At 36.3% G+C, this 21,211-nt stretch overlaps 1 long non-coding RNA gene across 1 annotated transcript in view; it reads left to right on the top strand.

Moving 5' to 3' along the window:
* The window catches only part of LOC112661807 (uncharacterized), a 93,216-nt gene that overhangs the window by 55,249 nt on the left and 16,756 nt on the right, over positions 1-21,211 (top strand). Inside the window, exons 2-3 of the long non-coding RNA XR_003137989.3 lie at positions 2,647-2,871; positions 3,916-4,008. This is a non-coding gene — a long non-coding RNA (uncharacterized LOC112661807). The remainder of the gene's footprint in view (positions 1-2,646; positions 2,872-3,915; positions 4,009-21,211) is intronic.

Here is a 21,211-nt window from a genome sequence, read left to right as displayed (position 1 = left end):
GCTGTGTAGAATATGACAATAAAAAATAATCTGAGAAATGGAGGTTTCAGAGAAATAAGTGCTCGCAAGGATGTGGAGAAAAAGGAGCTCTTGTGCACTATTGATGGGAATATAAATTGGCACAGCCACTATGGAAACAGTATAAAGTTTCCTCAAAAAACTAAAAATAGAATTACCATATGATCCACTAATCCTACTTCTAGTTATTTACCAGAGAAAGCAAAAACATTACCTTGAAAAGATATATGCACTCCATGTTCATTGCAGTATTATATTTACAATAGCCAAGATGTGGAAACAATCTAAGTGTCCCTTATTAGGTGATTGGATAATAAAAATGTATATATATACGCACACAATGGGATATTACTCAGCCATAAAAGTGAAGGAAATCTTGCCATTTGCAAGAGCATGGACACACCTTGAAGGCATTATGCAAAGTTTAAAAAGTCAGACAGAGAGAAACAAACACTGTATGGTCTCATGTATATGTGAAATTTTTAGAAAGGGCAAAAAAATGAAAACAAACCCCAATAACAAAAAAACACCCAAGTTCATAGATAAAGAATAGTTTGGTGGTTGTCAGAAGCTGGAGTTGAAAGGCAGACAAAATGGATCAAGGGAGTCCAAGGGTACAAATCTCCAATTATAAAATAAGTTATAGGTTGTAATGTATACCATGGTGACCAGAGCTAACAAAACTGTATTGCATATTTGAAAGTTGCTAAGAGAGTAGATCTTAAACTTCTCATCAGAAGAAAAAACTTTTGTAACTATCTATGGTGATGAATGTTAACTAGACTTATTGGGGTGATCATTTTGCAGTAGAAACAAGTATTGAATCATTACATCGTATACATGAAACTACTGTATTGTATGCCAATTATATCTCAACAAAAAGTTGAAGTTTTAATACAAATAGTCTTTAGAAGTTCAAGTTTTATTTTTATCTTTTGCCTTCACTGGTAAATTTTGATTCAGACTCCTGATATGAAATCTTGTTATTTATATTGGTATTAGCTTTACACTGTCTAACCAAACATTTGATGAAATATTCCATTATTTCACACATTAGTACCCTTGATTGATATTGCACCCAAACTCTTAGAATGTTTGTGAAAAGCAACAAAATTTGTTTTGACATTATTTTCATATGGATCAATGTATCTGGTGAAGAAACCATAACTAGCCAATGTTAAAATGCAAAATGATTGGAGGACAGTAAAAGATGTATATTGCAAATTGTGCAAAGGTATGTGCCACTGTGAAGAAGCAAGTTCCCACTGGTTGTCAGGCAGGACATCAGGCTGCTGGAGACCATGAAAGGTAGGCCATCAACACGTGAATTATATCAGGGCAGGGCTGAAATGCCAGGGTAACACATTGTTTTGTCTGTATAGGTCATTAGAGTAATGAAATAAATGTTAATGCCAGGGTCACCTCAGCCATTCCACTAGATCCCCAGACCCTTTTCCAACTCTTGCCTTGTGTCCTCTGGCCCTGGTCATTGCCCATCTATATCAACTGTTCAATATTTTTATACCCTGGATCAAAGTGCTAACAGCATTTTTGGATTGGTATCCTACTGATTTTTTTCAATGACATTTTCACATTTCACTTGGCTGATTTTTTGTACTTTTGACCGTTCTTCCATATGACTGATATAAAAATTGTTTTGTTTTTCTCTGGAAGGTGTGGGGGTATGTGTGTTGAGCCCTTTTCTCCAAACACTCCCCCCGCAACAATGCTAACCTGTTTCCTGTAACTGGGGCTGTGAGAGGTGTCCCAAAACATTCTGACACTTGTCTCACAAACAGGTAAAGTCACTCTCTTAGGATTGCAGTTGAGCAATTCTACCCTTTATATAAACAGTTACTGATTCCTTCTTTGGAAAGAGCTCAGTTACAGCTGCCTTTGGAATGAAATCACCAGCTTTGCCTCTCACAGCAGGAGCTTCTGCTCTTCCTGCAGCCTGACTTTCCAGTGACAGTAGAAACGTCAGTTCTTTTCTTCCTCTCAAACTTCTCAAAATTCTGACCTACTCCACTCTCTTCTCCCTTATCTGCCTCTACCTTCCCATTCCCCTCCTAGGCCCCCTAACCACTAAGGGTTTTTAAGGTTAAATGAATGGGGGGGAAATGGAAAAAGTAAGGAAGATGTGCTTGGTGAGATCTATGGAAGCATATTTCTCAGGCTTCACATTTTACTGAAACTGAATTCTTCAGCATGCATCTGCCAACTCCCCTCATCTGATTCAGATTCACATGTAATACTTTGAGATTGGTTGAGATCTCTTACTTATTACCACATAAAGGAGCAACATTCTCCCCACTTTAACATTTTATGATTCTAAGAAAATCTAACTCTTCCAAAAAATAATGAATAAATGAATCTCTGTATTCTCTGGGTGGGTCATGGCACGATTTTATAGATTACATTATGATATTTTGTTTGGGCAAATAATCAAATTCTGCTTGCATTCTTTGAACATACAAGGACTACTAAAAAATACAGGCAGTTCGGAACTTGAGTGGGTATGGGGGGAGTGACAGCAAAAAGTGAGATTTGATCGTGAATGAGCCACGATACTGATGTGGTGTAATCTACAGGGTGATCACCATAGAAGTGCCTTCTGTGCCCATCTAGGTTTTCAACGCTGTCAGTAATAGCAGTACTGGAGCCTACAAATCATCTACTAAGAATGTCTTGGCTAATGTCCATTTCTGAATAGAGAAGTCAGAGAGTAGCCTGCTGAACTTGGGAGAACACAAGAATTATTCCTGAAAGAGATCAGAATATATTTTGGGGAGAAAAAGTGAACAGATGGAGAACAGACATGGAGATGCTACAGAGATGACAGAGGCTATTGGGGTGAGTGGAACTAATAACTATGAAATCTGTTGAGCTAGAATATTGAGTGGAGCAATCTAGCATTCTGTAGGCCTGAGATTCCAAAACAGTAGCAGCTAATCCCTATTCTATCCCCTTGAAATTTCATCTCGGCTTAATCCACACTCTCAAGTGCTTTCCATCAACATTTGACGTAGGAAGCTATAAATTATCCATGGATATTAGGTTTGCCTTTATGTACAGTATTTGCTTATTTCTTCAACATGTTTTACCTCCTCAAATTGAAGTTCAGTTCAGTACTAGGGTATCAATAACGTGATGCAGAGCATAGTATGCTATGGTTCAGAGGTGACATCTGAAAGGTCATTCGAGAAATGCCATTATTAGTTTTCAGTAAACTCATGAAGGAAATAAATGATTGGCTAATTATATCTTAGTGGTATAATAATTCACAACCAAGTTGACATGCTTTTAAAAAAATCACATTATCTGAACCAGAGCTGTTTATATGAGTGAGTGGGTGTGTATGAATGTGAGTGTGTGTGTGTGTGTCATTTTTCAAGGTTCCAGAAGGAAAAATGTGTTATCCTAGCTCTAGTTTATTGGAACAAAAAATAAAGTTATCCATGTCTAAGTATATAAGATAAATTTCAATGTTTCAAATGTATAGGGTTTTGTTTTTATTTAATAATGAAAAGGAGGAAGAATCTCAAAGAAATAAAGACACTCAAATTACCATTATCCATAGAGAGCTATTTAATTTTGATATAGTTTTCGTAAACTATTCTTTTCTAAATATTGTACAGTGTTTTATAACCTACCTCTGCCATTTAAAACTACTATTAAGTGAACATTCCCCCATATGTCAGGATTTTTGGTATACAACTATTTCTTTGGATAGCCAATTTGGGGCAGTTCATTTCTTTGATTCAATATGGGTACTCTCTTACCCAATTTCAGAACATCATTTCTTCCTATTTATTATAGAGGTATATATTATTTTTCACCAGATGATCTTTCTCCTTTAAGTTTTAACTAAATACATCTTTCTTTTATGGATGTTAGGCAATCAAGATACAGATAATGGCTTTCGGACTCAGCAAACCCCAGTAGAGGGAGTGTGGCATCAACGGGGAGGAGTTCAAAAGCAAGTCTGAGGTATGAAGTTACTTCTCCCACCACCTTATTCCATCTGTAATTTAGAGATGGAACAATATCACATGGTACATCACCTCCCCCTTAAATGTTTATAGCACTTTCTATATCAATAGGTTTTTATGAGGAGTGCCTATCACTCTGACCATGGAAACACTTTGTAGATATACTGAATCTGGTAATTGGTGTAAAATTGGTATCCATCCTCGTTTCTTTCCAATGGGGCTTTTTGCATGGCAAGGACTGAAAGACCACCCAGGTTTTCTGGCATCCATGATTGTGTATTTTAAATAAGCTCCCCCCACATAGTTGGCAGACCCCAGGAAGGTGGAAGTGAGCTGGAGACATTGCCTGCTTGATTTATGCTGTGTTCTGCTGGCAGGCCCACTTGAGAAGCAGAATTAATGGTGTCAGGAGGGAATTGCCCTGAAGGAGGCAGCTGGTCCCCTGGGGGCCAGTGTTCCAGAGCCAGTTTTTTGGGAGCTGTGGCATTGCTCTGGCAGTGACTTTTTTTATCTTGAACACAGCAGTGGTGGCTTTTTTTTGTTTGTTTGTTTGTTTAATTCAGTAGTTTCATCAGTGATTCCTAATTCTCTGACTCTCTGATTCTGACAGAAGTCAGGTCTAGAGGCTCAGATCAACCCACACCTCCAGTTCTTTCAAGAATTTTATAAAATTCTTTGCTTTGATTTTTTTCCTGCTGGAAGTACTTATGGTGATTTTAATTCTTGAACAGAACCCTCTCTAATATCTCCAATTATGAAGTAATACTAAGATGCTAGGCATCCAATGATCGACAGAATGTTTTTATTTTCTTTTAAGTCTTTCAGCCTACATCTCCATAAACTAAGTTGTAGAATTGAGATTCTGATGCATTCCATGATTTTTCCCCATGATTCCGTAATTCCATGATTTATTCCGTGATTCATAAAAGCTTCCTTGCTCAATTTAAAAAATTATTTATTAATTGCATCAGCAACCTCTCTCCCCCTCTCTCTCTCTCTCTCTCTCCTCATCATCCATATTTAGATTCCCAACTTCTTCTGTTTAAGAAATTGTTTTGAATTTCCTCCTTGTTTGGGAGTCACTGATCTTTACTAAACTTGGATCTTTAGTGACTTATGGAATAATTATCATTTCTAGGCTATAGTTGTAATTTCTTCCCACTTTCATGTTAGTAAATCCGAAGAATAAAATAGAATAGATTCTAAATTATTTTTGACATTCAACTAGACTGACCTTTTTTCAGCCTGTACCTTCTTAACAGGGTGAAAATTCTCAGATGACAACCCACAAGGACAATGAAGATGGGGCAGACTGTTAAGCATCTCATTTGTGAGCTTTGAAAGACACATTTACTAGCATGGATAAATGAAGCACAGCACTAACCAAAATAGATTATTTAGAGTATTAGTCACTTCACAAATACAAAAGACCTATGGATAATTTAAGCTGGATATATTTCAAAACACCTTGGCATGCTGCTGGTCATTAGGATATGGCTGGTGGTTATGTCAATATGTATCATTTACTAAGGAAGAATTCATCAACATTGCCATTTTGTATGCTCAATAAACCAGCAGATGGTGTATGACAATTTCTTCAAGGTGATATAAAAAACATTCCATGGACTCCTTCCTTGTTTCCTTCCATACTAATAAATTAGAACATTTTCATTTGCAAAATTAAAGGAAAACCAGATATTTGATCAGCTTTCGTGTGCAGAAACAAGTGAATGGTCAGGACACATCTGAATTTGCCTAGATGATTTTGTGTGAAATGCACTGAAAAATCATAGACCAGAGTTCTCAAGGCAGAAAAAAAGATTAATGTAGAAGAAAAAATTGCTAATTATCATGCTGCAACCTACCATGTTTCTGGCATGTTCCTTAACTCGGAAATCATCTGAGATCGTTGAGTTGAAGGTAAACTGAAGAAAGATTTTGAGTACTCTCTTTTCTCCAGAGCAAACTAGCACAGCATGCACGGTGACTACAATACTTGTAATTTGAAGGTTTAATTTGAGAAATGCTGAAATACTGGTATTACTACCAGTTTTTTTATTAAGAACTTTGATGTTAAGGTATTAAATTAATAAAATAAAATTACCATGCTAGAACTGTAATACATTTTATGTGTAAGCTTATAAAGCATTTGTAGGTAGTTTTTATAAAACATTTTTACAGGTACTGTGTAACATAGGTTAAACTTGATAGTGACATATTCAGTATACACTTATTATTCTAATATAAATGATTAGCAGGTAGAATTAATAAACGTAAATTTTAATTAAAAATAAAGTCAATACCACATTAAATGAGGAAAATGATATATTAAAATAGAATATTATTGACTTTTAAATCAACATGAATCAATCATGTCATAGTTGAATAATAAGTATGTTTTTTGTGGAAAAAAAATCCAGCTGCTAATAAAAAACTCTTTTTGATTTTAAACTAGTTGGGGGGTGGGGGTGGTATATTGAATTTGTTTTTAGCCCATCAAAATGTTTCCTTTTGTCACCATCTTCAACAATCCAATATCTCATTTGATAACTTTATGAAGTGTTTTTTTAGACACATTTTTGTTTTTGAAAATGGCATAACATTTTATTAGTGTCAGACTGAGGTATTTGTATTTGTTTTTGTTTTTGTTTTTTCCAGTGAAGCATTTTGGTCTTGCTACCTTCTTTAGTTTTATTACCCACCGATGGATTTTTTTTTTTGCACGTCTATGTTCATGTGTATATCCCACTCATTCTGAAAGTCTTTGGCTAGAAAAGGATTTTTCTCACATCTGACTCTTGATAATGCCATGATATTGTTGCTAATTGAGATTTACTCTGCTACTGATCTGCCCAGGCGTGTAGATTGCCCCATGGTTTGCCCTCCCCCACACCGCTTCTCCTCTTTCCCCTCTCCCTCCCCTTCTTCTACCTCTTATTTCATCTTCTTTTTTCTCTCTCCCTCTCCCTCTCCCTCCTCCTTTATCCTCCCCCTTCTTCCTCTTCCTCTTCATCTCCCTCTCCTTCTTCCCATTCTTCTCCTCTTCCATCTCCTCCTCCTTTTTCTTCTTAACACATTAAGTCCTTGACTTAGAATATGTCCTCAAAACTTAAGTTTTTAAAACCTAGAAGTGGTAATATTCCACTGACAAAATGGTTGGTTTTTAGTATTTAAAGTAGTGCTATCGTCTAGGGAATCACAAACCACAATTGCAAACACTATGTGTGTAAGCAACACCAGTGATACATAATTGTCTAAGAGATTAAATTAAAATGATTTTAAAAACTAGAGAGAGACAATAATAATAATAATAATAATAATAATAATAACAACAACAACAATAAGACTTGACAACTTAACCCTCTTTGTGGTGGCAGCAATGTAGAATTCAGGGAGAGGCAGACGGAGGAGGGGGAGAAATAAAGGACTACTTTGGTTTGATTTATCTAATTATTATGATGTTAATAATGTTAACTAATAATTTTGAATGCTTTGTCACTCAGTGTTCCAGAGGTGGTACAACATACTCCATACGGATTACTTAATTTAATTCCTAGGGCAACCTTACAAAAGCAAGTACTGTTGCTAATAACCATTCTACTGAGGTTTTAAGATGTTAAGAAATTTGTCCAAGGTCACGCTGCTCAAAACTCATGAAACTGGGGAAAGGAAACAACAGCTTTGACTGAGGAGCTCACTCATAAACTCTATTCTGGAACCACACTCCTATATCTTCATTGTATTGATATTACGACGAGTAAAAAGTGAGAAGGGAAGTCTTTTCTTTATCTAGTTAATTTTGACAGCTACAAACTTACATGCATGCGACCATTAAAAGAAAAAAAAATCCATAGTGTCATTGGGAGAATGGCCAAGATCTATTTGCAGTAATAGTCCAAACAAAAATCTTATTCTGACATGGCAAACTTGAATGTGGTTTAAAAAGAAGCCTCAACTTTTTTTGCAAAGGATAAACTCTGCCCACTGGCATGATTAACACTCACTACTGTTATCACCACCGTAAAATAATCTGTTGGGGCCTGGTGCTAGATATTTTCACATTCATTATCTCAGTTAAGGATAGCAGCTTTCAAGGGATGCCTGGGTAGCTCAGCGGTTGAGTGTCTGCCTTTGGCTTGGGGCTTGATCCCAGGGTCCTGGGATCGAATCCCACATTGGGCTCCCTGCATGGAGCCTGCTTCTCCCTCTGCCTGTGTCTCTGACTGCCCCTCACACCGTGTCTCTCATGAATAAATAAAATCTTTAAAAAGAAAAAAAAAAAGATAGCAGCTTTCAGGCAGTAGAATAATAAGCATAGACCTGGAAGCAAGGGTTGCACTGTGTTTTTGGATCTCCAAAAACATAAAAATAATAAAAAATAAGAACACTGGCTAAAGTCAGTCTGCTTCTTATTATCACCAGGCATCAGCATCTCAAAACATCAGTAATAAAATACTTCTACCAAAAAGAGATCTCTTGTTGGTCTAAATTCTAAACAATTGCTGTGGCAACTATTCAGTTTTAACAACAGGTATGCAAGCTTCAAGTTGGCACATTTGTTTTTTAAGTTACTTACCCCTTAATGAACATTATATTCTATATGGATGTACCTTTGGGGGATCGAGTCCCACGTCGGGCTTCCTGCATGGAGCCTGCTTCTCCCTCTGCCTGTGTCTCTGCCTCTCTCTCTCTCTCACTGTGTGCCTATCGTAGATAAAATAATAAAAATAAAATAAAATTAAAAAAAAAAAGGAAGTACCTTTGGGAGATTACTAGCCTCCCCTTACACAGGTAGGCAGAGGGATGGACTCAGGCCCAAGGTGTCATTCTACTTGTCTATTTGCAATGATTCAGTCTCACTGGGATTTTCTCTGGCTGCAGTGCCTTTCTTTAATTTCTGTGCAATTCCTGTATTTAAACAGTGGATCAAAATAACTGATGTAGTACATTATAAATATGAAGAAATAGAACCTGACTTATTGCAATTCTAACTTTCCATGTGACCATTTATAGTTTTTTCCTTTAAACAGTGAGAAAGCATGAACATCAATGTGTAATATATTTTTCTGATAAGTGCCTATTTTAGTTTATATGAAATATTTTTCTAAACCTAAATAATGTTAACATTTATTCTTGCTAATTGTTGAAATATTTTAAAGCTAAAGGACAGATCGAGAAAATAGAAACTTCAATGTTATTACTCTTATGGTTCCCTTCCCCCTCCCAAAACACATTTATGCAACTTGAAGTATTAATGCACTGTATTTTTTCTTTTTCATACAGTAATTTTTATGCTATTCTAAAAAATTGGCATCTTCATGTGATGTCCCAGAAAAGCAAAAACAAACAAACAAAAAACCCAAAAAACAAACTTTGTTGTTTGCATTTCTTTCCTGGCTATCATTATGGGCTTGGGAGTCCATTAAAAAAATTCAAAAATTTGACTGAGCACTTACATGTAAGATGCTTTGTGGGACTCTAGGAAGCAGGGCTACCAATTCCTTGACAGCCAGAAACTTACCTTAACTATACTTTTGTTCATCTCCTTAATAAAATACAATTAAGGAATGCAACACTGCCCTTGTCCTTTGGAGCCCATGGTGTCATTGGAGACGGTAAATATATACAAATAACTATAAATAAATGAGGTATCTGAACATTGCAGATAAATGCTAGAGAGTTTCAGGAGAAAGAAAGAGAGATCTTATAATCAGGATAATCACAACCTACGTCATGGATGATTGCTAAAATTACACCTTAAAGAACTCATAAAAAAGTTAAGATGAAGGAAAGGTTTTAATGGGGAAAGATAAGGACTTTGTGTGTGGATATGGTAAAGACAGGAGATTCTTTAGTCTTGATCCTGAATAGGGGTCTATGGATTTCTTCTGTGAGAGGTTTTAAGTGCAAGTGAATTGGATTTTTAGCTAGAACCTGAAAACAGTTTTTGGACACATCTAAAATATCAGTTTATTCAGCATTCCTTCAGTTAGGAAGCATAGAATATTAGACAACTTAATATCAAATACACAACAATACGGCATAGGGTTTTTAGTTTTCTGTTTTTAAAGTGGGCTTAGTTTCTTCTATCATGTCCTGTATAACTTCATTCTCCCTTTGGGAAGGTACTGCAAAAAAGAGATCAGAGATTTAGAGGAGAGAAGCCACCTTCAGAGCCATGGTCATCACAAAGTCTTAAAGCACTGTGAAGTCCCCCAATGAGAAGAGATGGTAACAAACTGAGGAATGTGACAAAGATTGTGGGCAACATCACATTCTTCTCTTATTTTTAGCTTACATCTCTTTTGAGATCTAGAATTGGGCTTGTGTTGTTAGATCTAAGTAACAGTGTATTTAAATTTAAAATTTGTGTAGGGAAGGCTTTTAGCCTATTCTGCCTTAATATGTATATAGTTTCTTTTTAAATTAGTATTTTCTTTCTAAACAAGGCTGAAAAGAAATACATGTTTAAAAAAAAAAAGAAATACATGTTTATAATATTCTTTATCCTGCTAGGTGTAATGATTAACAACCAGTTTATTCTTTTGGAATCCAATTTAAATAATCATTCTTTTTTTTTTTTAAATAATCTTTCTATTGTTGTTGTTATATTTCTGGGATGACTGTTCAGGATCAATTATAGTAAAATAGCCAAGGCGCTGACACTAAAACCATAGGCCCAGTCTGCATTTTGGAAGTTGGGCATTTTTATAAAAGCATGCCTCTTCCATATGCCTCTGGACCTACTATTTTCCATAGCTTTTTTTTTTTTTTAGATTTTATTTATTTATTTGATGGGGGGGGGGCGAAGGACAGGTGGAGAGACCAAGAGAGCACAAGCAGGGGGAGTGGCAGGCAGAGGGAGAGGGAGAAGGAGGCGCTCCTCACTGAATAGGGAGCCCAAAGTGGGACTTGATCCCAGGACCCTGGGCATGACCTGAGCCAAAGGCAGACGCTTAACCCACTGAGCCATCCAGGGGCCCTTAATCTCCATAATCTCATTACAGCCTACCCCTAGAATTGTGGGACTCTTGAAGGCATTTGAACTTCTGACTTCCAAAAGTTACAATATTAGTTTTTAATAATAAGTTGTCCATCTTTCTAATACTAATAATGAAAACATATTAAAGGAGTCTTGGTAAAGCTACTGATAATACCCTGATATCTGTGTTTACCTGGAGATCTTGGCAGTGCAAAGGGTTAAGTCATTTACCCCTAAAAAATAATGTATCCCCTCCAGTTTATTTTGTACAATTAAAACCAAAATAGCAGGAATTAAAAAAAAAAACAACATTCAAAATCAGGGGTCAAAGTATCTAAATAGACACTGCTGGATCAGCTGACATTCAGACAAAAGAGCTTCTTGTTAATCATAACTAGATCTGCTGTCCCAGCCTTATGGAATTTGAGATATGGCAAGGCTACCTTTGCCTATGCATGTCTGTGGGTCACTTCGCCTTTTTGCATTCAAGTTTTATCTGTAACAGGGAGACGAAAATTCCTATCTCCCCTGGCTGTTGTGGGTCTTAAGTGAGCTAACATGAGAAAATGATGGATTATTACTCATCATTCAATTGAAAATCATGCTAAATATGTCATTATAATGCAAAATAAATTATTTAAAAATGTATTTTGAAACCCAAAAAGAATTAAAACTTGCATTTGTAGGATTTAAGGTAAATAGGTAATATCTCTTTAAACATTATTATCACTTTTCATAAATTATCTAGTTTTCTTTCCATGCCGGCACTAGGGTCAATTAATTTTTCATTTAACATTTGGAAAAAAATCAAGGTATGAGAATTTTTCTACTTAGATTTAAATTTGCAAGATGGAAAATTTGCCTTAAAAAATCTTCAAAAGTCCTTAATTGCTAATTATTTCTTTTGAGACAAATTTTCCATTTTAATTTTCCTGTTTGTAAGGTTTATTTTCATAAATTATTTGTGATTAGTTTGCTTTGCATGCATTTCAGGTGTTCCACAATTTATACATAGAGAAACTGAGGTTGTCTCATGTCTAGTTAATATCTGATTTCCAGAAAACCTAATGATATAGTCATCCTTTATTTAACATCTATAAATTTAGTCATACCAGTTAAAACAGGGAGACAGATCCAATTATCCAGATAATTTTATATAACTCCTTCCCTATCCTTCAGAAATATCGAAAGCATACTTTTGCCTAGATTTCGAATGTTTTGAATAAAACGCTTTGTGGTCCAAGTCCTTGGATAATTGCATCAATTTAGTGTAGGAGGAAACCTGACAGAGAAGAAAAGCAAAAAACATGTAGATACACTCCAAAAATAATTTAAAACTTGTAAAATACATTGCTGTACACTAATAAATGGGTCTAGGAAATATCAATTCTTACTACATTGCTTATGGGGAATATTTTAGCAGTACCTTCCAAAATGTACAATGTACATACTCCTTGATTTAAAAAAATTCTACTTCAAGATTCTGGAATCACCTGGGTGGGTCAGTCAGTTGAGTGTCCAAGTCTTGATTTTGGCTCAGGTCATGATTTCAGCATCACGAGACCGAGCCCTGCATCAGGCTCCTTGCTGAATGTGGAGCCTCCCTGGGGTTCTTTCTCTCCCTCTCCCTCTGCCACACCTTTCCCACCCTCTGTTTGTGCACTTTTTCTCTCTTTCTCTCTCTAAAAAAGAAAAGATTTATTCTATAAACTCTTGTGCAAAATGATGTTATGTACAAAAGTATTCATTATAACGTTGTTCATAAAAGCAAAAGATCAGAATCAACCTAAACGTCCGTTGATTTGGTTTAGGTTAAGAAACCATTGGCCTATGTGTTACAATGATAAGCAGTTAGCACTAGTTGATAGTGTAAGACCTGGAGCTGTGCTGCTTGGGTTTTCATCTTGGGTCCTCCACTTACTGCTGTGTGGACAAATTATTTAGCCTCCGTGTGCTTCCATTTCTGCATCTCTATAATGGGACCATAATAGTACATACTTCTATTAAGTGGGTGTGGTGAGAGCTAAGTACGTGCTGTGTTTTGCACAGTGCCAGCATAGAGGAAGTACTTAAAAATACCAGCCGATCCTCTGCCTTGATGGAGACATTGGTTGCAAGTAGGCACAAAGAAATAATAATCTGCCATTAGTCAATGCCATCAATGCCACAGTGAAGGGAACAAGTAATGTATTCTGAGATACAAACACATACACATTAATGGAGATGATCCTAAATGTAGATTATTTATTTACATGTCAATTATGGGAAGGTTAACTTTACCCAAAGACACTTGATAGAAGGAAAAACAAATAGGTCAAATATTTATTTTCATAATGGATGCATGACAATGTGGTGATATTGTATTTGACTTGTGAGCTATTCTCCCTTGGACAGTTGCCCAAGTCCTTAGCAGATGAAATCTGTGATAAAGAGTAAATCAAAGTTGGATCACCAATCATTTTACAGGACACTATGGGGGTGAGTCACTGCCAGATGACCAGGTTAGAATGCTGATGGGGAAAGAATATTTTATACCACTGGAGTACATAGAAAAGGTCATAATATCACGTGGATAAGAGAAAAATATTTTCCAGAGATAATGAAAATCTGCAGATGGTGGTGACAGCTGTGTTATGGGCATCCCAGGGCAGCATCAGGTCTCAGAAACATAAGAAGTCATCACTTGGGGGTGGCTGACAAAGTGACCTATGGTGAGAAAGCCCAAAGGAACTTGGAATAGAAAAGTAAGTGACATATTCAAGAATCTTTCAATAATCCAGACATTTGAGAAATCCAACCCACTGGAACAAAAATAATTGTTAAATATATTACTGTGAAAAACATGTCGAAGAAATCATTTGTTTATTCCTGAAATACCAAGAAAAGGTAGGACTGCACCAACCCAGATAGGTCCTGGCCTGTGTGTCCTGAGATTCTCACTCCAAGAGCAGAGCATATTTTATTTCTTTAACAGTTTTGAAGTTTTATATTTGGATTTTTGGAACTGACTTTGGCAATACTTATTTTGCCTAGTGGAATATGGGAAAGATGTATTGATGACATGAGGAAAAGGAAGAACAGTTTTAATTTTATAACTCACAGAGTCAACTATTTCTTTCTCTTCTTTGTACCTTCATGATTAGACTGTCATATATATTTAAAGATAATAAAATTTTTCAAACACATACCCTGAAGGCAAGAAAACCAAAAAACATGAAGCAGAGTGGCTCTGAGTTACTGCAAATATCTCCAGTGGAGGCCTTTGAATTTTTGTGTTTTTGGAGAAATTCCTGAAGGACAAATAGGCACTTGATGTTTTAAATCGGCAGACATTGTTTCTTTCTTGTTTTTCTGTTTTTAAACCAATCTTTACTTAATGAAAATAAAAACACAGAAAGGGTAATGTCTACTTCAAATGAAAAGTGAAAGCAGTTAGCCCTGCAATTTAGTATCTATGACTGAGGTAGGGTGACTAGGGGAAGGGAAATTTTCTGAGTAAAAGAAGATAGCAAGAAATCAAGAGTGGGTTTTAGAAAAGTGAAAGGAACTAAGGCAGTGTCTGCTCTTTTAAATGGAAAGTCTCCATTTGTCTTGAGGAGCTCCTATCCACAAATGTTCAGGGGTCTCTGCTTTAATATTTGCATTTTTTCCTGCGATGGGTAATTGCTTTTATTTTGTTGCAGAGCCAGATGAACATACTTTTTCTTTTGTTTGTATCAACTGATTTGGTCTTTATGCAGTGTTGTTAGTAGTTTTCTATGAAGCCTCGTTGAAAAGATACCACCTTTGGGTCACCGGGATGTCCCAGTTGGTTAAGTGTCCAATTCTTGGTTTTGGCACAGTTTATGCTCCCATGTCGTGAGATCAAGCCCCACCTTGGGCTCTGAGCTCAGCACAGAGTCTACTTCAGATTCTCTCTCCCTCTTCCTCCTGCTCTCTCTCTCTCTCTCTCCCTATCTCAAATAAAGTCTTTAATAAAATTTAAAAAAAGAAAATATACCATCTTTGTGGTTACTTTAGTGTTTATAGCATAAATCTCTAACATATCATAATCTACTTTAAAGTGATATTATACCACTTTACAGGTAGTATGAAAAATTTATAATAGCATATTTCCATTTCTCTTCTCTACTCTTTGAACTACTGTGATAATCCATTTTGTTTTTTCCACTTAATGGAATGCTGTACACACTACATTTAATGGAATAACTTGCAACAGTTTTTTTTTTTTTAATGAGGAACCACTTTGAATTATATGGAATATTTTCCAAAGTATACTGTTAAATAAATAAAAAAAAAGAAAGGTGAAGACCAATATGTTGTCCTTGTGTGTGTGTGTGTGTGTGTGTGTGTGTGTGTATGTTCAGACACATGTGTATGCACACAAAGATATAGGTACATATATGCTTATAGAGAAAAAGGCCATCTTGGAAAGAGATATAACAGTTCAGTAACTGGGGCAGCCTGGGTGGCCCAGCGGTTTAGCGCCGCCTTCAGCCCAGGGCGTGATCCTGGAGACCAGGGATCGAGTCCCACGTGGGCTCCCTGCATGGAGCTTGCTTCTCTCTCTGCCTCTCTCTCTCTCTCTCTGTATCTCTCATGAATAAATAAATGAAATCTTTTCTTAAATAGATGAAATCTTTAAAAAAAATAACAGTTCAGTAACTGTTCATAATCACTGTGAGGAGAGGAATTAGGGAACTTGTATGTTTTGCATTTTATACCTTATTTACACAGTAAAATAAGTGAATTGGTAAATAAATACATGACAAAGAAAGAGAGGGTCTATATGGGGAGGGTTTGCACTGGATTAGGAAATATTACTAGAAGTCTCTACTATCAGACACTTGACCATATCAATAGCTGAATCATAAGGATCATAGGTAAGGAACAGAGGAGGAACGAATACGGAATACTGAAGAATGAGTTTGGTTTTATGAATATTACTTTTGAAAACTCAGCTGTAGAGATGTGATTTGAAAGCACAAAGGAGAAAGGTATGAGTCTGAGATAAATATGTAAACTCACGTATAGGCTCGACTGAAATATGATAGTGAACACTTTCCACTTAACTAAGTGTGCAGTAAGGAGGGAAGAGGCAAAAAAAAAAAAAAGGGATTCTGCAGCAGGTAAAAGAAGAAATGCTATATAAAAAGAGAAATGAAAAAAGAAATAAAACTCTACAAAAAATTCAGAGAAGCAGTGACATAAGAGGAAACAAAGGGAAGGTGAAATAATGAGAGGACTCAAAATAGAAACCAATTTAAGGATATGAGAGAGTACATGGTAGAGATTTTTTTCTTCATAGTGCATATTTTTGGTCTGCAGCTACCATCTGTAGGTCCAGAGAGCTTCCACTCACTATACGTATATTTACTTACATTTATTCTATATGTTTTGCTTTCAAATGTTCGTAGATTCAAGTTTTATATATTCCTTGCATACCTTCTACTTAGGCTAATATCCTGTAAGAAGTCAACTTTGTGCTTGTTTCTTATCATGAACAGATTGTGAGGCTAGTGGCCAGGGACATGACCAGTGTGCCAGTCAGCTTGAAAATACTGACAACAGAAAACAAGTCATGGGTTCTGAGGTCAGGCTCTGCAGCAGAAATAATTTGAACTTTTTAGGATATCCATAAGGCTTATTATCTGGGTCAACCAGGAAAGATCTGTTTGCCAAAGATTTGTCATAATCTAAGAATTCAGAATGGTATCCCCACCCACTTTTGCTACCACTTTACCTCAGAATAAAGGGGTTTGGTCTTGTGGTGTAACCTTCCTTTCTCTGTGAAAAGAAGAAATGGAAGAGCACACGAGTTAGCTACTTTGGAAAGAGAAATCAGTGGCTTTTCACTGAAATGGATCTGGCTTGTTCTCTACTGATTGCCAAAATAAAGGGTGGGAGCGTAGGAAGCCAAAGACAGAGGCTTTTAGTTAATGCTTGCAAATAATTTCGCTGATCTCAACATTAAACCTTAAGATTAAAATCTTCACAAACCACAATTTAATTCAGCAATCCAGAAAGTAACTAAAATAAATGATTGTACTGAGATTGTATATATTCTCTAGAGACTAATTTTGCCAGAAATAAGAAAGCTGCCTAGCCTATTTTTAAAGAGCTAAATCACATTTCTGTACTTTTAAGTTTATGTATCTTAGCAACCCACAGAGCAGACTATGCCTGCCTGAGAAAAGAGAAGATTCACACTCCTATATGCTACAGTTTATGAAAATGTTAAAATTCATGATTTTCTATTATATTTCTGGATGAGATAGTCCCTCTCCAAAGTGTAAGAAAGCCATTTAATTGTATTATATTTCAAGAAGAAAAGGTACTTAGAGGTTTTCTTTGGTATACAGAATTTACTGGTATTTTAGAAGGATGAATCAAAGTTTTCGCTATAGAACTTCTACAAAGTTCTCAACTTATATATTATTATAGATTTTAAGCAGGCATTTATAAAGAAAGTGTGTATTCCTTCTCGAGCTTTATAATTAGACTTAACAATTTTTAGGGAAATTAGAATATCCTGGGAAAAGACATTATATATGTGTAAATCAATTCATTATATATTTAATGAGAAACTACCAAGTGTCATGCACTGTGCAAAAATACTCATCCATATAATAATGGCAATTTATTTTTTTTAAAAAAAGGTTTTATTTATTTATTCATGAGATACACAGAGAAAGAGAGGCAGAGACACAGGCAGAGGGAGAAGCAGACTCCTCCCAGGGAGCCCGATGAGGAACTCCATACTGGGACTCCAGGATCATGCCCTGGGCCAAAAGCAGACGCCCAACCACTGAGCCACCCCGGCATCCCAATAATGGCAATTTCTATCTTCAATGCATTAATATTCTAAGGGCTAAAGCAAACTAAAAAAAATCATACTATGCAATAAGGGCAATAATAAAAGATGCATACGGGCACACTGTACCAGTGTGAACACAAGAGATAAATAGGCCTCAAAGAAATAACTTTTGTTGAGGGAATCCACATTTTGGGCTAATTTACCCTGGAATGATGCAACACATAAACATTTACATGTTTGAGGGGGAAAAAGACCACTTAATTCTACTTAATAGATATTTGGGTACTTCTTTTCCACTTGTAGTTTTCTTATAGAGTTATCATTGACACAATAGTATACTTTTGCATGTTTTACCTTTGCCATAAAATGTGACAAATTATGTTATAAAAATATATTTATTACATGGGAAAGAAAATATGTACCTCAAATTAAGGGGCTATTTTTTATGATAAACATGAAGTCAAAAAATAAACTTATCTGATTTCTTTCTTCTCTGTTTTATTTTATTTTTTTTAAAAGATATTATTTATTTATTCATGAGAAACACAGAGAGAGAGAGGCAGAGACACAGGCAGAGGGAGAAGCAGGCTCCATGCTGGGAGCCTGATGGGGACTCAATCCCGAGTCTCCAGGATCATGCCCTGGGCCAAAGGCAGGCGGCTCAACCGCTGAGCCACAAGGGGATTTCTCTTCTCTGTTTTAAATACTGCCTTCGTCTCTTTGATGATAATAGTGTGGCTGAACTATTCTTTTTATTGCCAGAGAATTCTTGTTTAGTTTTAAAAACTGTCTATGGCATGAGATGTTGATTATGCTCTTTTTCTCCACTTTTTCTTCCTTTCTCCAGATCTTTTATCATCATTTATATAATTACATTTATAACATTTTCTCAAAGGATTTTTTTGTCATTTCAGAAAACCCTTGTAAATAGTAAACAAATAAACTGTTGAGCCGAGAGAATATTATGAACCATGTTTGTACTTTCCAGTACAGTTTACTTTTACTATGGAATAAGAAGGATACATGTGAGTAGTTGAGGATTGTCAAGAAGACAGGTTAAATCCATGTACAATATGAAAATTTGTTCAATCCATGTAAACACTAATAATTATAGCAAGCCATGAACAAGATAGTCATTGGCTTCTTAAGGTTTTACTAGGTTACAAGCAATGTTCTCTGCATTGCTTCCTGCTGGCAATAGTAGAGCCTGGTGCTCTATTAATCATTTTTCTCCAATAATCTATAGCTTTCACACACACTCAGTTTCTGCTTGCCTCATTGTAGCAGCAGGTTTAGACTTTAAAATCCTAAATCTATCCATCCACTGTTGTTTCATGAAGATGGTGGCTCACCTTCACATCAGTCCTTTTAGACTGCCTTTTTTAAAAAAAGATTTTATTTATTTATTTATTCATGAGAGACACAAAGAGAGAGAGGCAGAGACACAGGCAGAGGGAGAAGCAGGCTCCATACAGGGAGCCTGATGCGGGACTCGATCCAGGGACTCCAGGATCACTCCCTGGCTAAAGGCAGGTGCTAAACCGCTGCGCCACCCAGGGATCCCTAGATTGCTTTTTATTGACTAATGCCCAAGGCTCTGGGCAAATCTCCCTCAAATTTGTCCCCTCCTTCCTATTTCCATGTCTGTCATATCCACTGCCTGGTTCAGACCATCCTCTCAATCTGGACTAGTCCATGAGTCTCCCTAACTTCCACACTTGCTACACATTTTTCTTCTGGCATCTTCAGTGAATAAGACTGAAACTCTCAAACCTAATATGGAGCATGTCTTTTAAAAATCTTCATGTCTCTCAGGCCACTTTCTGAGGATTCCTGACAGTTGCCTTGACCAGGAAGAGATAAGAGGTGTTTGTGGCCATGATCGGCCAGGTTTGCATTAGAAATATTCCATCACCCCTGTGTAATGGCTTTGAACAACGTGAAGAGGAAGGAAGTCCTAGGAGGGAGGAAAAGGCAGCCCAGGCTCTGGGGAATGAGTTTTCAGGAAGGATGGCTTATTACAGCATCGATGAGCCCAGGTGTGTGAGCAATGAGAGCAATAATAAAAGTTGTGTCCTGGGATAGAGTACATTTAGAGACAGAGAGATTTTCAATCTGTTGTGACAATAAGAAGAGGAAGATGGAGAACTAACATACTGCCAGAGCCAGCTTGGGGCCAGGCCTGGAACCGAATGTGTCACAAAAGGCTGAACCTGAGGGAGTAAATAATGTACCTTGGACCCAGCTAATTTAAATGGAGATCTGATATGGGATAACAATGAAAAGAGCCAGTGAAATCTACCAAACTGACACACTTAGTTCTAAACTTGGGAATCCCTTTCTGTGTTGGAGTAGACATGCTTCTTGGGTATGGTTGCTAGTGGAGGTGACAACCCACATCCTCCCTCCTTCTCTTCTCTTTTTCTTCCTTTCTCTTATTTTTTTCAATTTCTTTGTATTATTGTGGACACCTTGCCTTTAGCCAAGTGTACCTATGCCAGGTGTCTACATTTATACTATAGATAATAGTACAGATTACAATAACACAAACACCCCCATGAGCCCACCATCCCATTGAAAATGAAGAACATTGCCTTGTTTTAAATATTCTTTACATGCTTACCTACATGAAGATATTAATTGTGAGAATTATGTGTAGTGGTCATGATTTTCTTTATAGCTTTCCCACAGGCTTGTAATCCTAAACCCTAAATTGTTTAGTTCTACATTTTAAAATTTCAGGTAATTAGATCGTGCTCTATGCATCCGTCTGCAGCTTCCTCATTTCCCTCCAACTTATGTACTTGAAACGTATCCTTGTTGCTCCTTGTTACTGTCCTTTTATTTTCATTGTTGGATGGATTGTGTTGTGATGGATTTTCAGGTTGCTGCTAGTTTTTTTCTTTTCCCCCTTCTTTTTTCCTTTTTTTTTTTTTTTTTTTTGCTGTTACAGAGCTTCTGAGAGTATCTTGGTACATGTTTCTTTGTCCATATATAGAATAGTTTATCCAGGGTGTAAACGTAGGAGTGCAATTGCTTTGCCATACATAAGATAGACACATCTTGGACTCTAGATAGTGTAGGATTGTTTCCAGAGTGACAATGTAGCCTTACACTCCCACCTGCAGTGTATAAATGTTTTGGTATTCCATGTCCTTGTTAACACTTGATATTCTCATGTCTTTAAGATTTCTAATCAAGCAAACATAAAATGCTATCCCACTGTGGATTTTTCTTGATTAGTAATGAGGTTGAAGATCCTTTATATATTCATTGATCTTTAGGATTTCTTTTTCTGGGAAGTGGCTAGTTAAGTATCTTCCTCCTGTTGCTACAAAATTGCCTGCCTTTTTCAATTTGCATTGCATCGAAATGTATTTGTAAATATATTTTCTCGCTTTT

The sequence above is a fragment of the Canis lupus genome, chromosome 31 (assembly GCF_003254725.2).
Source record: "Canis lupus dingo isolate Sandy chromosome 31, ASM325472v2, whole genome shotgun sequence".
Taxonomy (NCBI): domain Eukaryota; kingdom Metazoa; phylum Chordata; class Mammalia; order Carnivora; family Canidae; genus Canis; species Canis lupus.
The sequence above is the reverse complement of the archived record's forward strand: the minus strand, read 5'-3'. Positions and strand labels throughout refer to the sequence as shown.